We start from the raw sequence: 16,734 nt of genomic DNA on the forward strand, positions 1-16,734 counted from the left end.
GTCATTCTCACATTAAGACATTTCTCACCAGAGTCTCCTCACAGGTTGCAGCTGACATATCTGACCCTTGCTGGATGTGCCAAATGTTGCTGAAGTGCGTGATTCATCTTCCCTCACTCAGCTTAACTCCAGGTGAAGCACTTTGCTCTTCCTTGGTATGTGTCCAGTCTGTGTGCTTGGGAAGGGGACACCAGGAGGATCACCACAGTCAGAACCTGGATCGTGTTAAGGCACATTGAAGGACCATGGCACAAAAGCAGTAGATGCTGCAGGTCAAGGTAGAGCTGTGTGAGGAGTGTTGACAGAATTTCGGAGGAGCCTCTTGGCATGAGGCACAACCTGCCTGAGTCTATACTTCAAATGTAGCCAGCCCCACGCCTCCCTGGTGCAAATAGGGCTGGTTACCAAGGAGTCAGAATCATTCAGAATTTCAGCCCTTCCCAAGGCCTGAAAAGTTTCTTTTTGCTTCCCAATGTGTGTCCCTGTGTCCCAGATGAGTACTTGAAGTTTTTGAGGTCTAGTCCAGGGCAACAGTGACACGAACAACACAGAAGTGCCTTTAGTTTTGGAGTATTTCTCTCAATCCATTGAAATCTTGGACCACTTTGGGCTTACTCATCTCAATGTCTCCTTTTCATCTCTTTTCTCTGTCTTTATACACTCATTTCTGAAGAGAAGATCATAGGAAATTGCCAGCATGGCAGCAGACACTGTCCACCTACAGTCCTTAGAGACCATCTCTCTTTAATTGTGAGCCTCCTTTGTGGATCCCAACAGCCTGGCAGCTGACTTCTGATGCTGATCAGCATTTTTTTTAATCCACACCATTTTAACTTGGTGGTATCACAACCGCACAAAGATTGCCAAGGCAGCTAGATTGTATTTACCTAAAGAATTCTATGATTCTATTTGGCAACCTGTCTCCTGCAGCTGCTCAGCAGAGAAGAAAAGAGTCATAAATCTCTTCTGTAAAATTATTTTCCTGTTGGAAAGCTGCATACAAAATAAGAGGGTAGGAATGGAGATGGACACAGCTGATTTTGTTAACTGTTAAAGTTAACAAAAGTTAAAGGAGATGATGTGGGCAAGCCAGACATTTTCCAGACAGCAGCAGACTAGAAACTGTCTCAGATGTAAGTATCAATGCTTGATCTTAAGGATTCTGTGAGCTTTGGGTGAGTTCCACCCCTCTCACATGCCCAAGTAAGGAGAATTTACCACCCCCATAGTTCTCTCTGGCTGGGGACCCAAGTTATGTCACCTCCTGACCAATAACTTCCTTCCTGGAGGACTTAGGTTCCTGTAGCCATATCCCTGAAGAAGAGCCTTGGATGGCACCGTGGCAAACTGGCAAGTGTATAGATGGGAATGGGGGGTTGACTTCACCTGGAATAGTCAGCTCTACCTTGTCTTACCTGAGCTGATCCCAGCCACCTGGGAGCCAAAGGGCTCCACCCAGGAGGCATTAAATGCTTGCAGAGCAGCACTAGAAAATCAGCAAGCAGGGGAGCTAGCAGAGAGTGTATGTGCCCTGTTCATGGTATTTCTGGTGTGGGGAGGAGAGGAGGGAAAGTTGCATGACTACTGTACAAGAAACTGTAATGTAGCTGGAAGATGCACAATTTGTCTTGGCTTTGGGACTATCTGTGCTGTGCCTGGGAGATTCAAGAGGCAGTTGGCCAATGGCTGGATGTGGGAAGCTCTGACAAGGTGAGAAATGTTTCAAGTTTTTTTCTGGGTTAAGGGGAATGTATGAAGGCTGAAGTGTCGGTGTGACTTAGCTGGATGTATGGCTCTTGATCAGCAGCACCTGTTAGAACTGTAACAAGCTTTGGGGGGAACGTGAGGTGCTGAGAGGAGCTACAGGAGGTTACAGGAAAACACGGAAAATGCCACCCTGGCTACAAGTACAGCTTGTATCTTGGTTTGCCTTCGGTAACTCGCTGCCAGACCTGGATGATGGTGTATCTGTGGAGCTTCTTGGAGGCCAGTGACTACTGTGGGTGAAGGTGCTGCAGGCCATTGCTGATGTCTGTGGTGGAGAGCTGGGCGAGGCTCTGAGCCTTGGTATAGAGAGCATGAGTTAGGCTGGGGGGTGTGGGCAGAGCTATATGGGAATTCCAGACTAGGGGCATAGGGGGTCATGTTGGACTGGAGCTGCGTTGTTAAGGCAGTGAGCAACAGGTTAAATGGTGTATGTGATGATGGAGTGAGACAGTGGAAGTGGGGGGGTATGTGCACTGGGCAAAAGCACAACTAGGAGGAAAAAGAACTTAGCAGATTTTCTTTAAAACCACTGTGTGCTGTGAGAGCAGGTGCTTGATAACACTGAGCTCAGGACAGATGGCACCTTCGTTAAAACGTCACCAGCACTGGAAATCCTGTGCCAAAAGAAGCTGTGGGAAGGGTGCTGTGCCTGGAATAGCTATGAGGCCTCCAGGAGGACCGGAGTGCTAAGGTCACATAGATCTATTGAGCCAGGAACCCTGTCTAGCTCCAGGGGTCAGCCCAAGGTGGCACATGGCAATTACTTGTATCAACAGTGGATAAAAAGGGAATCAGTGTGGGAGGAGTGGGAAATGTGGCTGAGGTTCATGAACCCTCTCAAATGCTTATAGCAGCCTGACTTTCTGCGTTGTCGTTTCTGCACCCATTTCTGGGTAAACAGAGTTAGTGTGAAGTGCCTGAGTGACAGATTGTTGCACTCTGGCCTGGAACAGTGGATGTCACATCTAGTTTTAGGCCCACACGTGTATGCCTTCTTGCCTCTATACTTCTCGCTATTTGGAGCAGGTTTGTTTTTTTTTTTTAAATAAACAACACCAAAAAACCCAAGCCTTTGCTTTAAGAACAGTATGTAAATAGGTAAATGAGGGGGTGATTAGAGTTGTTCTTATTCTGCAGCAAAGTGCTACCTTGAGACCAGAGGCAAGGCATCTCTTGGATGAAGATAAGGGTTTCATCATCTAGAAAGATCCCACAAGGTTGTCCTGAACCAGTGCTCAGATAAGAGAGATGAAGGTTATCAACTGTTTGCTGTGATATGGGTCCTGAAAGAAGAGAATAGCTGAAGTAATACAAAACTCCATTTCTGTTGTTCTCTTTAACCATTAATTCCCCAGCTTATGCTCTGTGAGTTTATTTAAATTGGACCTCTGTTTCTATTTGGAAGTAATTTTTTTTTGTTTTCTTGAATAAAATATCTTTTCCAATGTTGTTGCCCCTACCTGAGCCACAATCAAGCAGCATCTCAGCCTAGTTCCTTAAATCAAGAGAATTTTTTATGACCTTGGAGTCTGGAAAATAACATCTGAAGAAAGCCATGAGACACAGCAGGAATTCATTTGTAAGCTAATGAAGGCTGTGCAGTGCAGTGTAAGGATGATTGGGTCTGTTCCTGGGCAGCATTTACCAAGCTAAACTTCCTTCCGTTGGAATTGTTCTCTGGAAGCACCATGGACCAGCTTAAATACCGCTTACATGTGAGTTTATTATAGTATTTCTTGGTACAAAGTTATATACTGTGTAAGAGCAGTGTACATGACAAAAATAAGGGAAAGTGTGATATGGGTTAAAGAGAGAATTTACTTGCTTATATGCCCTACCAAAAGGGAGGAGGAGGAGGAACAAAAAAACCAACACATCCAAGTAGTGGGGTGGTTTTTATATAGTAATATGCCACCTGGAGACAGACTAATGCTTTGGTACTCACTGGAGGGGATAATACTGAAGTGGAGATGGGGCTGGCCCATGCGCTGTGTTTCAGGCATTAGCCTGCTACGTGAAATCCAGAACCACTTGGAGGAAAGTGTTGGTGATCTGTATGGGCTGAAATTGGAGCACCTCTGGGGTGAACTGCCGAGCGAGGTGGGGTGGTAGACTGCAAGCAGCAATCTATTGAGCAGCTCTTTCCACTTGGAGCTTGATTTGGAGCAGTGCTGGTGGGCTCTGACCTTGTTCCTCAGCTGAAGGTCCTGCAGGTCCCTGGGGTGGAGGGGTGGCAGTTTAAAGCCCTGACCCTGCATTCACACCCTTGCCGGTTGCTACAGCCTCAGCAGTGCTCCTTAACTGTGCTACATCTGCATTTTTCTATTGGAGACACTCTAGCTTGCAGGACTCTGCAGCTGACCGGTTAATTCTTGTAGGTTGTACCTCAGGCATGGAAGTGGTAAGGGCCATGTCTTCCCTCAGACAGATGCTGCCAAGAGATTAATGGAGAAGGCTGCTTCTGTGATAAGTGTTACATGTTGTGGACTCTGCAGCTGGTGGGACTTAAGGCCTCTTTACAGAGAATATACATTGAGAACAAGTTAACTCGTAGGCCTACTGTGCACCAAGCCATTCAGCACCTGCTGATCAACAGCCCTGCAGTGGTGTTTTGATCTTTATAAAATAAACACTGTCAGTCAAACTGGAGGGGAAGAAAGGGTGTACTGTCAACCTTTAACACAGTACCACACTGGAACTTATGGTGGGGAGACAGTTGTCCCCTGCGTGTGTCTCTGCAGCCTGTGTGATCAGCTTGCTTAGTGCTAGGAGGTGGAGGAACTTAACTCCAGATTTGTGGCCACAGAGGCAGGAGATATCGCTGTGGAGGACAGAAGGGGGAAAAGGGTGAGCCATATTCAACCCATCTTCAGAAAGTAAGTTCCCAGACTTAGAGGTGGCAGAGCATTCCAGTGCTGCTGAGTTTCTTCTCCAGGCAGTGTGTGATGCCCGGTGAAATGAAAGCTGGCGTACTGCATCACACCACCAGAGAGCCACATTGCTCGGTCTCTCCCAGACCATGCCTGCTAGACATGCAGGCATCGCTTCCTTCTGTGCAGTGGAGATTTTACTATTGAAAGCTGCAGAACAGCTGAGTTCTGTCTTTGGGCTGGGGAGGACAACTTCCCCAAAGCTCCAGAATGAGTCTGCAGCAAAGGCAAAAGCAGTAGCCCACTGACCTGGAGGGGTTCTCAAAAGGATGGAGAACAGCTTATTCTTTGTCATGCAACTGGCTTCTGGCACTTGCTGTTGACTGACAGATGACAGTGGTTGTGGTTTTTGGCACCTGGATACCTTTCCAAGTGCAAATGGACTATCCACAGGATGATATGAAACAAGTCATCAGATAGTAAGTTGGGCTCTACAAATAATTGTTTCCCACCCCTCACCCTTCAAGACTAGTGGCACAACTGAAAAATTTGATCTAAGTGCATGTGTGAGAAGACTATGAATTCCTCTTTCCTTGCCACAATAATTTTTCTGTTGTTGTTTCCCAGAACCTGAAAGCCTTCTTTCAGTCTGAAAGAAAATCAGCTGGTTTGGTGTTTCTTCAAGGAAAGCAAGGGAATTTGGAGACTGGACTCTTGAGACGGCTAGTGACTTTTTCTACCAGCTAGTGTACAACAGGGTAGCCAGAGAGATGGGCAATGTATGTGTGCTGCTGTCTGCTGATGTTGAGCTGTATGTTTCACATGTACACAGAAACCCCAGCACTCTCTTCACTCAGTCTTTTATTACAAAAAGAAAAAAAAATAAAGTTCCAGTATCTATCTACCCACTTTCTGAACACGTGTATTAACTGCAGACTGCTTGAAAAAACGGGTGCTAGTGGCAACTGCATTCCCATCAACAGAAGCCAGAATGCATCTTTGAAACCCCAAAACATACTTTTCCAGCAAGCATGCAATATGCTGGAACAGCCCAGCTCTTGTCTGCATTTAGTGAATCTGAATCAGCCATTGCATTGCACAGCTCTCAATGAGAATCTGCTCAGGACCTTCCTGAGGCAATGAGACTTTGCTACCCACCAAGTCTAGGGCAGGGTGCATCAAACCTGCAGAGATTTTTCCATTGTTTATTGGAAGTACCAGTCAGCTCAGGTGACCTGTCTCAATGTAAAACAGTACCACTGCAGGGATTTTGCTGCTTTTGTTGTTAATGCAGTTCATGCTTTCAAAGGCAGTGTCCGGAGAGAGCTACTAGTGTTGCTCCTAAGATGATGCCACTGTGCAGGTTTCTGGGCTTATCGGAGTTGCACATCAGGATTTTCTAGAGCACGTTAATGCTAGTTGTTCTTACTCAAACACCCGATAAAGCCAAAGCACACAGAAAGCCTAGCACAGCTGAAGAAACACTGGTAATATTTCCCTGAGAGAGCTGGGAATGAGTTTGTGTGCAAGATCTTAATTGAAAGGCAAACTGCTACAATAAGCAAGGATAACTCTCCCCCTAGATTTGGGATTGATCTTGTGGTGGGGAAAATGGGGTCCTACAGCAAATATGGACATGAATGCTAAAGCTCCACCGCAGTGCTCGGGTGGACAGAGCAAGCCAGTGGTGGTATACTACAGCATCGCTTGGGCTGTGAGTCAGACCCAGACTCATCACCATCATGTGGCTTTCCAGTCACAAGGACATGTTTGTCCCCCCTCATACTTGCGTTGCTGTGCGCCTTGAAAGAAAAGGAGCCAGAATTCAGTTCTGTGGCTTACTCTGCCAATGGTCTGCAGCAAGACATTCAGCTCCCGAAGGAACAGACCCACTTCTGTTTTCTCTTCCCACAAACCCAAGTGGCAGTCTGGGGACTGAGATGCAGGCAGCCCGTGGCCAGCTGCCCTCCTGAGTCACAGGCTGGAAGAGACCCTGGGGTTGTTAGCTCTTCCACCCGGAGAAGGTCCTGTGCTCCCTCCTGGCTGTGGGTGCCTGGGAAAAGACCTTCGAAATGTATTTCAAGTACAGTTAAACTGAGTCAACTTTGCATGTTTGGACAATTTGCCTCAAATGAGAGCAATGAGCTGAGCTAACAAAGCCTAGTTTCTATGGATTTGGCTTGCAGTAGACATAGGAGAACCTAATACAGACCTTAGTGATCAGAGTTCTCTTGCAGAGCAGGATGTGCCTGTCATCCACATGGATTCGGATGCCTGGTAGAGCCTGAATCAGCACACTGGATTCCCCAACAGTGGGAGCACCAGTAGGTTTGTTTTCCATCTAGTTGCTTGTTGATATGCAGGGTGTAAAAAAAAACATCATTCCAGCTAACACTGATAGAGGCGTAGAGGTCTCGTAGTAATTAACCACCAAGCTCAGAAGTTGCTGAGTGGGAGGGGAGAAGAGCTGCAAACAGCACAATAGTATCAGCTGCCTCTTTCTTAAAAAAAAAAAAAAAAAAAAAAAAAAAAAATCTGCCAAACATTTTCAATTGCTTAGAGAGCTCTGGGAGTGGGGAAACAAAACTGAAATTGTTTGGGGAGAGGAAGAGAAGCAAACTTGGGGTACCGTAAGGGAGCTGCGAAGAGCCCAGATCAGAGTAGGTAGCGGTGATGGGCACCGTGCTTGCAGGGACTTCACGGACTTTGTCCTGGGTTCGGCTAGGATGGGGTTAATTTTGACAAGAAGCTGGGAGGGGGCACAACCAGAACAGGTGACCCGAACCAGCCAAGGGGATACTCGGCACCGTGCTGACGTCATGCCCAGTATATCCCGGGGGGAGCTGGCCGGGGGTGGGGGCTTGGTTCGGGGTTCGGAGGGGGGCTGAGCCCGGGGGGCCGGGCGGTGAGCAGCTGCGTTGTTCACTCGCTTTAGGTGTTCGTTTTATTAGCGGTGGTGGTCTCTTCTTGGGCTGTTTTAGCAAACTGTCTTTATCTCAACCCACGAGTTTGTACTTAAGATTTGGGTTTGTTTTTTTTTTTTTTTTTTTCCTTCTGATTCTCCTCCCCATCCCACCGCGGGGGGAGGAGCGAGGGAATAGCTGCCTGGTGCTTTTTTGCCGGCTGGACCTAAACCACGAAGGTGTTAACCATGCTGTTAACCTTTCCATGCCCAGCACCTTAGTCTACAGGTTGGATTCCCAGGAGACACCCATATCTCATATATAGGCAAGGAAGCTGTAAACTGCAGCTCCTGCTTGGTTAAGGGCTAATCCTTGAAAATCCAAATGCCTGAACTCCCGAGGCTGATCATCAGCTTGAGCCTCAAGGGAGAGACAAACACCCAGCACCTGAAGCCCCTGTACTGACAGGTAAATAGGAGATACCAGCTTTTACATCTACTGCAATACCACTTTTTTTTTTTTTTTTTTTGAGAGGGGGAGGGGAAGAAGGATTAGTGAATTTGCTTGGGTCAAACTTGACAGATAGTGGGCCAGCCAGTTTGAATGCTTACCCCTAACTGGGCTGCAATGCAAGTGTGGGTAGCATAATTTATCTGCCTTCTTCACTGACCCAGAGCATCCTCCCTTGTCTCAGTCCTGCAGACACTCAAGATGCAGCTACACGTAGCACAAGTGAGGCATCCTAAAACTGAATGTTCTATTTTTCTGTCTCTGTGTTATCTTACCAATATCTGGTCTCCTGACTTGTGGCCTGACACTTGCTGCAGGCTCATTCGGGTTGCTAAGGGAGGCAGAAATTCCTCCCAAAGTCTTAGCTCTCCATTTGCTGCTGCTGTCTGAACTCTGAAGCAGCATTCGATTAAGATAACAGACTAGCTGGGCAGGGACCACAGCTGCCCTCTTGTTGATGCAATGCCAAGCAGGCTGTGAGCTTTCAATAAAAGGTAATTAATGGTAAAGCAGACTCCTGCAATCCTGCAGAGTCTCTTCTATTTCTGTTACTTAGGCTTTTAAAGGCAACAGGATTACAGTGGCTTGACTTTCTTCTCTAGCCAAAAAAGGAAGACCACTTAATCTAGTGACCTCGCATTTATCTTCTGCCCTTCATTAGCACCATCTGTCTCCCTCTGCCTGTTGAAAGGCGACTGTGCCTATCCTCATTGCTGGGACAATACAAATATTGCTTAATTACAGCAATGCTCTAAATACAATTACTCTATTGCAATGTTAATTTAATTATTTGAGTTTAATTACTCCATTGGGAATTCTGTCAGTACAGCCTAAGTTGCTTGCTTTCTCTCTGGGCTAGCTGCACAATGCAGCATCTGGCCACACAGGGAAGGACTGGTGTTACTGACTCAGCCCTGATGAGGCTGGGGAAAGTTTGGCACTGCTCAGAAATGGTGCTCTCAATTTCAGGAACAGGTGTCAAGGCTGTAGGGACCTTCTTTCCTTCAGTCAATGAGTTTCCAGGCACAAAAATACTTGTGAGCAGAGAACAGTGACTATTTATGCAGAAATCATTTTGCAGGAGAAATAGTGTCAAAAATACTTGTGAGGGCTTTGTGAGTGAGGGAACATGTTCTAAAAGATAGTTGGCAGAAGCCAGAAGGACCAGTTGCACATGAGCCTGTAGTTAAGACTACATCTAGTCAGTAAGACAGTTGCTAAGGGCTGCTCACAGGCCGTGTAGGGGCTGAGACAGGACTGCAGAGCAAAGCTGACTAGCTCTTGCGGTAAATTCAACTGGGTAAACAGAAGAGCTGTTGGGGGTTTGTTCCTGATCCACTCCTAGTGGAAGTAGGATGGGAAGAGTTAGGATTAGGAAGATACGGACCTGTGTGCCCTTAACCCCCTTTGAAATTCCAAAGCCTTATGCATGCAGTACTGGAAGCTGCTTCCCTGCCTCCCTGAGGCAAGGACAGCACCTGCCTCTGTCCAGCAAAGCCTGGATCTCCTATCCTAATATCCTGCCACTACCATTGTTTTTTTTTTTCTCACACTCAACATCATCAGGAGCCCTCCTCTATTGACTCATGGGGCTCACTGATTAAGAAGGGTGCTTAAATCTTTCCCTCCCTTCAGCCATATGAACTCGCTTGGTTGATGTAAGACCTGCAGCACCAGTTAGAGCCATGACAGGCAGACTGGAAATAGCCCTGCCTATCCCAGCAAGAGCTTCTCCTGTTACCAGAGCCCAAGCTGTAACGCATCTGTTCTGCAGTACCCCAGGACTCTGAGTCCATAGGCTGCCTTGGGCTTTGTACTGAATATCTATGCTGCACTTTGTGAATGTCTTCACTTAGTATCTACCCTGTGTTAAAGCCCCTGCTTGTGCAGCTCAGAGCAGTAGTTCCTGAGATTTGCAGGTTGAGATATTGCCCTTCCAAGAGACAGTGGCATGCAAGGCAGATATCTCTGAGGCGGGGAGGTTGGTTTCTTGGTGTCATGCATCAGATGGACCTTCCCTGCTGGAATAGCATCCCTGGCACTGTGGAACCCTGTAGGGTCCAAGTTGCTGAGACAGCACTTGCTCAATCCTTGGTGGCTGGTGATCCCAGGGACTCCTTTTGTCTGCTTGGCCCCCCGCATCCCTCCCACTCAACTGTCTGCCGTTGTGCTGGTGCTGCATGATAAGCTTTATGGACCCGCTGGGGCATGGGAGAGGAAGTAGAAGTCAGGATTTGGGTGTGAAATGGAAGCTTTGTGGTGACTTCAGGTAAAATGCTCTGACCTAGAGAGCAGGACTATCAAGGGATCTTGGTTCAACACAGATGCAGGGGGACTAACTAGTGAAATAGTTGTGCTTTAAATATTTTTTTTCAAACATGGTCTTAATCTGCCATGTTCCTCATTAACAGAATAGAGATGCTGGGATGCTGGCACTTTGTCTTGGCTGGTGTATTGGGAGCAATTAGAGTCTGAAGGTGGCAGGACCTCCTGTGGTTGTCACTTCTCAGACCCACTTTGCAAACATCCCTCCCTCCCCTTCTGAAGGAGAGGTGGTTTCCTTTACAACACACCAGATCTTACCCAGCTTTGAGCACTGACTCCACCTGACCCTCACAATGAGGTTCAAGCCCTTTGTGGCTGGGGTGTTCGGCTGCAGGCATAGATGTGCTTTTGTGTGACTCCGCACGGGACTTCCTTGGCCCCACAAGACTGTTGATGGAGCTGGCCCTGACACAAAGCTGGGGCTGAGCAGCCGTGCTGGCTTGGGAGGCTGCAGTGCCAGGGGAGGCAGCTTCACATGGCTCTCAAGAGCATGCTGAGCACTGCACCCAGCCAAAACACCCAAGAAACTTCACAGAACAGACTAATTACAGCTCCCATCTCTACCAGAATCCTGACAGATAACGGTTCCGTGCTCCCACTGCAACAACATGACAGAGGGGTTACTGCGAGTGATATAGCGATGTAGAATGGGGCAGTGCTGGAGCTGCAGTTGCAGGGCTGGTGCAGCTGGTGTATGGAGGAGCACAGGTCCCTCCTGCCCTCATCCACTGGGATGAGATTGGAGACCTGCCTCTCCGTTTCCTTGGGCTCTGTTGCTGCAAGGGGCTGGCTGAAGATCTGAGGCCGGGAAACCTGCTCTCCTGATGGCTGTGTGATCCAGGCCTCTGCCTTCCACTTCAAACAAATGGAGAGGTTATGCCAAGAGAAAAGGAATAGCCTCTCTGGGGAAGGATGGGGGCTGAACATCCTGCAGAATAACTGCATAGAATTGAAAAAATAGCTCCTAAAAAGCCTCAGAAGCTGAGGGATCCTAATGGCTGCTCCTGATGTCTTGGGTGTCACATCTCCCTTGTGTAGCTGCAGAGCACTCAGCAGCTTGCTGCTCAAGATGCATTCAGCCCATTGTGTGGCACTGGTTATTTGAATTTCCCAGGCTGTTTTCTGTGTTAATTTCCATATTTTCCAGTATTATACTTACAGGCTCTCTCAATCATCTTCCTCTACATGCCCATGTGTACACACATGAGTGCCTTTTTGCATCTCCAACTTGCAGCCTCATCTCTGTTTGAGAGATGTTACCCTATCAGCATTATCTTCAAAGCCCTGACTTTTTCCAATTTAACAAGGAATTGGATTTCCATGCCTGCAGTATCTCATCATCTCTCACCTCTGTACCTGCTCTGTTTTCTTGCCTGTTCTCCAGGATGCCTCTGCCAGAATGGCAGAGCCCCCTTATTTCATTTCTGGCAGATCAGGTCTGTGAAGCTCAAACTTGCAAAGTTGCTTTGGTGCCAATGGATGCACCAAGGCACTAACTGGGGCTTTTCACAAGCACCTACATCAGCCTCCTCCTGAGGCTTGCTGGCTATTCCTGTGGCAAAATGGATTTATGGGATAAGAGACAGCTTAGTACTGGGGAGCCTTCATCACCCTCCTCTGCCTCAGGCTCTGTGTAGAATTCTGAGCCTTGAAGACCCCACCTCCTGTTTGAAATGGGAGGGAGCTGGGGGGATTTTGAGCATCACTGGGGACCTGGTGTTACCAAGGGACAGTGCGGCAGCACATCTGGCATGGGGCTGAAGTTTGTGGGCACCCACTCTCTTCCACCAGGCATGAGACGCCGGCTCTCGGGGACTGAGCAGGAGCCACCTTCTGTTCCCTGCCAGTGCTGGCGCCTGTGCTGGGGCAGGTTTGTTATAAATCCATACCAGTTTACGTCACAGGCAGTCGGAGCCAAACCCTGAGGGTATTGGAAAGCAGCCTTCAGATGTGTAATTTTGTTCTTTTGACTCTAGCACCTCATTTAATATTTCACAATCTTGGCAATGCATTACTGTGTCAGAGACACCCACAAAGGCCGGCTGGAGGTTCAGCGACTGACATTTACATTATTAGGCTGGGGATCCAGAGCTCATGCTCAGGAAGGTGAACAGGGCTCTTCCTTAGCTCTTAGCTGGAAATACAGGGTTTGCAAAAGCTTTCAGCACTGACTTTTAGCACCGATGCAGCTGATGGTTATGGACGGCAGAGAGGAGTCAGGACAATGCTGCTTTTGGAAGCCTTGTCCAAGCTTTTTTTTAAATAGAAAGTCTAGACTAGGGTGAAACCATCAAGAAAGGTGTTGGGCCCTTGATAAACACGATCCTGAGTCAGAAGCTGTTCCCCAGCACTCCTGTTCTGAAACACTTCCAGATCCTCTAAAGACAGCAGTTTAAATAATTGTCCTTCAGTTTGGAAATGCTTGATCTTCGCTTGTATCAAATAACACCTAATGTCACTGTTGCTGAAAGCAAGTAGGATAATGTTGCCTGCCTTATTTTTTCCAGGGTATTGGCTTTATGCATTTGGCAGCCTTTGGAGTCAAATCAATCTTGCTTTCTTCTCCTGGACAGGTACTTAGTTTTGCTGATGTCAGGGTACAGCTTTCATGCAGGGAGGGGAAAGGAGGCAAACCATGTATTGTGGTTTGAGCCCAGAGGGCAACAAAGCATCACTCAGCCTCTCACCCCTTCCCCCTCAGGAATGGGAAGGAGAAAATAAAGCAAAAGGCTTGGGAATCAAGATAAGGACAGGGAGGATAAGGACTCACCCATTATGGTCATGGGCAAAAGACAGATTCATTAGGGGAAGAAAAAGAACATCCATTTTATTCGAACATGAACAGCAACAACACAGAGTAGGGCAGTGAGAAGTACAATCACATCTTAAAAACACCCTCCTTCCACCCTTCCCTTCTACTCTGGCTCAGTTTTGCTTCTGATTTCTCTACCTCCTCCCCATCAGTGACATAGTGGGGCAAGGGATGAGGGTTGTGTGCAGTCCCTCACATGTCATTACTACCACTTCTTTCTCCTCAGGGGAGGGCTCCTCGCACTCTTCCCTTGCTTCAGCGTGGGGTGCCTCACAAGAGACAGTCCTCCACGAACTCTCTGACTTGAGTCCATCCCACAGGCTGCAGCTCTTCCCAAACTGCTCTGGCGTAGGTCCCTCCCACGTGTTGCAATCCTCCCAGTGCCAAACTACAACAGTGAGGGCTTCTCACAGAGTCCTGGCCTTCAGGTGTAGCCACCTGATCTGGTGTGGGGTCCTCCACAGGCTGCAGGGGGGCTGCTCCACCGTGGACCTCCTCCATGGGCTGCAGAGCACAGCCTGCCCTCTCACCAGGGGCTGCAGGGGAGTCTCTGCTCCAGCACACCTCTCCCTCCGCCACTGCTCTCCTCCTTTTGTCCAATGACCTTGGTGTTTGCAGAGGTGTCTCCCTCGCAACTCCAACTCTTCCCAGATTCCCCTTCTTAAATACATTCTCACAGAGGTGCAGCCACTGTTGCTAATTGGCTCTGCTCTAGCCAGAGGTGGGTCTGATTTGGAGCTGGGGGAGCTTTGAGAAGATTCTCACAGGGGCCACCGCTGTAGTCTCCTCCCCTGCTATCAAAACCCCACCACACAAACCCAGCACATGGCTGAGAACACAGAAAAGGGGGCTGAAAAGCCCCGCAGGCTGGGAGGAAAGCTCGAGGTTAGTGCATGCATCTAGGATTTTCTGTATCTGCCTCCAGCTCCTGCCTTGGCTGTGAGCTTCCCCTGGGCAAGCTTCTCTGTTCAAGTTGCTTATATGCTCTAAGACCCCAACCAAGTTCAAATTTTCAAGGGGATTTTTAACAATGGGATCTAGATGCTTACAGAGGTATCTACCTGCTATCCAGGCTTCATGGTATCTGCCTTGGCTTTCAAATTGGTTCAGCCTCTTTATGTACCTTGGGATAGGAGGGACTGAGGTGACATGTGTGTTTGAAAATCCCTGTGGGCCAAGGGTGAGCAGTCATTCCTATTTCTAAGGTAGCAATCTAACACCCAGAGTGTCCAGAGCATCAGGGCAACATCCCTTCCCCTGGAGAGCCCAGGGAGGGGAGTAGGGCTGGGGTGAGAAAATGCTGGTGGTTGGAGGTTGCTACTTCCCTGTGGTGTGGAGGGGTTGGAGTTAGGCATACAGCAGCACCCCCAACCCTGTTCAGACTGGTTCCTTTCCCCCAGGCTCTGCTCATCAGCAGGTCACAGCCACTGCTGGGAGTGTAAGACAGACCCCTAGCAGCACGCTCAGACCCCTTGCATGCCATGCTGGAGCTGTGGGATGTTGGTGCCTGCTGGGACCATCCCTGCTGCTGTAACTGCTTTTATGTCTTTTGTCCCTTTGTTGCTCTAGACTACTTTGATCTTATTTTTAAGTTGTTGGGTTGTTGTTTTTTTTTGTTTTGGTTTTTTTTTTTTTTTTTTTTTTTTGTTTAGGGGGGGGAGGGTTGGGAGGAGGGGGGTTGGTTGGTTGGTTTGTTTATTCTGGAGCTGTTCCGTGCCTCAGTTTCCCCAGCTGTGAGGCAGGGACAATACTGCTACCTTCTGCAGAATAGGGCTAGCAGAGGTTTAGACACCTCAATTTTGTAAGTACAGAGGTCCTGTCCTGCTTGGGGACATGTATCCACTGCAACCAGTGGGGTGTTTCTCACCCTGTGTGAAGAAGCTATCCCTATGTCAAGCCGACTGTCTTTCAAGTAAAGGGTTCCAGAAGTCCTGAAGAGGAGTTGCAAGGGACAATCCTCCTCACTCAAGTACTTTAGGACCTGTGTGGACCCTGACCTGTGGATGGGGTGGAAGATCACCTCTGAGGGCAGCTAACATCGCAGGCAGATGCTTTCCGCTTGCATCAGGCTGTGGGGCTCCCACTGCTGCCAGCACAACTCTGGCATGTGAAACACGTGCACAGCGTCCCCTGTGCTGAGAGCATCTAACTGGCACTGCGGCTCACAGCTTGTCAGAGCTTTCCTCTCCTCACCGGTTCAGGCACAGTCTCTTCTCTCCATCGCAGTAGATGATTCCTTTCATTCCCTTAAAGAGGCCTCCTGCTGCCTCTTAAATCTTTTCAGTTCACCTCATTTGAATACTGCAGCCCACTCCAAAACCTGATAAGGCTGAGTGAGCATAGTGAAGATTATGTCTTCAAGAAACACTTTTCATCTTGGCCAGGAGGCTGGGGATCACTCTCCGTGTTGGGGGGCTGGGACTGGTGAAGGGCAGGCGGGCAGCAGCTGGATGGTGCTGCTGCCCATCAGCCGTGATCCTGCCACGGGCACTTGGAATGGCCAGGGCATGACCTCCCAGGGCACACAGATCCTTAGGAGGCCCCTGTGTTGTTCAGCTGGGGCTGATGGGAGCCTTTTTCACCCTTTTGGGCAAAAATGGCTTTCTCTGAGTGTCATACTGCGGGGAAAAGCCTGTGGGTGAGGCTGCCGGCACTGGATTTCTGGTGGTCTTCCAGCTGCAGCATCTGCATTTCTCCTCTCCTCCTGCATGGCTGCTCCTCGGGCTGGATCGCTATCCTGTAAGCCACGATGGAAAGAAATCTTCCTCTCCAATTAGTGCTTTCAGGGCAGTTGCAGCATGGCATTCCCTTGGATGCCCAGCTGCCAGAGTGCTGGGTTTACAGTTGGGGCAGGGGGGAGCGGTACTGGCTCTGGCTGAGATGGAGTTAATTTTCCCCACAGGAGCCCTCGCAGCTCTGTGCTGTGTATTGGTAGCTAGAGAGGTGTTGGTAACACACCAGCATCTTGGCTGCTGCTGAGCAGTGCTCCCACAGCATCAAGGCTGTCTCGTCAACATTTCCCTCCTCACCAGTGGGCTAGGAGTGGGCAAGGTGTTGGGAGGGGACATGGCCAGGACAGCTGACCCAAACTGACCAAAGGGATATTCCATACCATATGTCTGCTCAGCAAAAAAAGCTAAGAGAAAGGAGGAGGAGGTGGGTATTCGTTATTACAGTGTTTGTCTTCTGGAGCAACTGCTACACCTACTGAAGCCCTGCTTCCTGGGTAGTGGCTGCACATCGCCTGCTGATGGGACATAGAGAATAAATCTTTTGTTTTCCTTTCCTTCCACATGCGACCTTTGCTTTTGCTTTATTATACTGCCTTTACCTTGACCCATGAGGTTTTTTGAGGTTTTTTCTCATCTTATTTTCTTCTGGCTGCCCCTCCCCACCCCCATCCTGCTGAGGAGGGGAGTAATAGAGCGGCTTGGTGAGCACATGGCATCCAGCCAAGGTCAGCCCACCACAAGAGTGTAATCTCCATTCATTGCTTTATTAGTGCTGTAACTCCTTTGGGCCACAGTTACCTTTAATTACTGGCTCT

The sequence above is a fragment of the Tyto alba genome, unplaced genomic scaffold (assembly GCF_018691265.1).
Source record: "Tyto alba isolate M040663 unplaced genomic scaffold, T.alba_DEE_v4.0 Super-Scaffold_5, whole genome shotgun sequence".
NCBI lineage: Eukaryota > Metazoa > Chordata > Aves > Strigiformes > Tytonidae > Tyto > Tyto alba.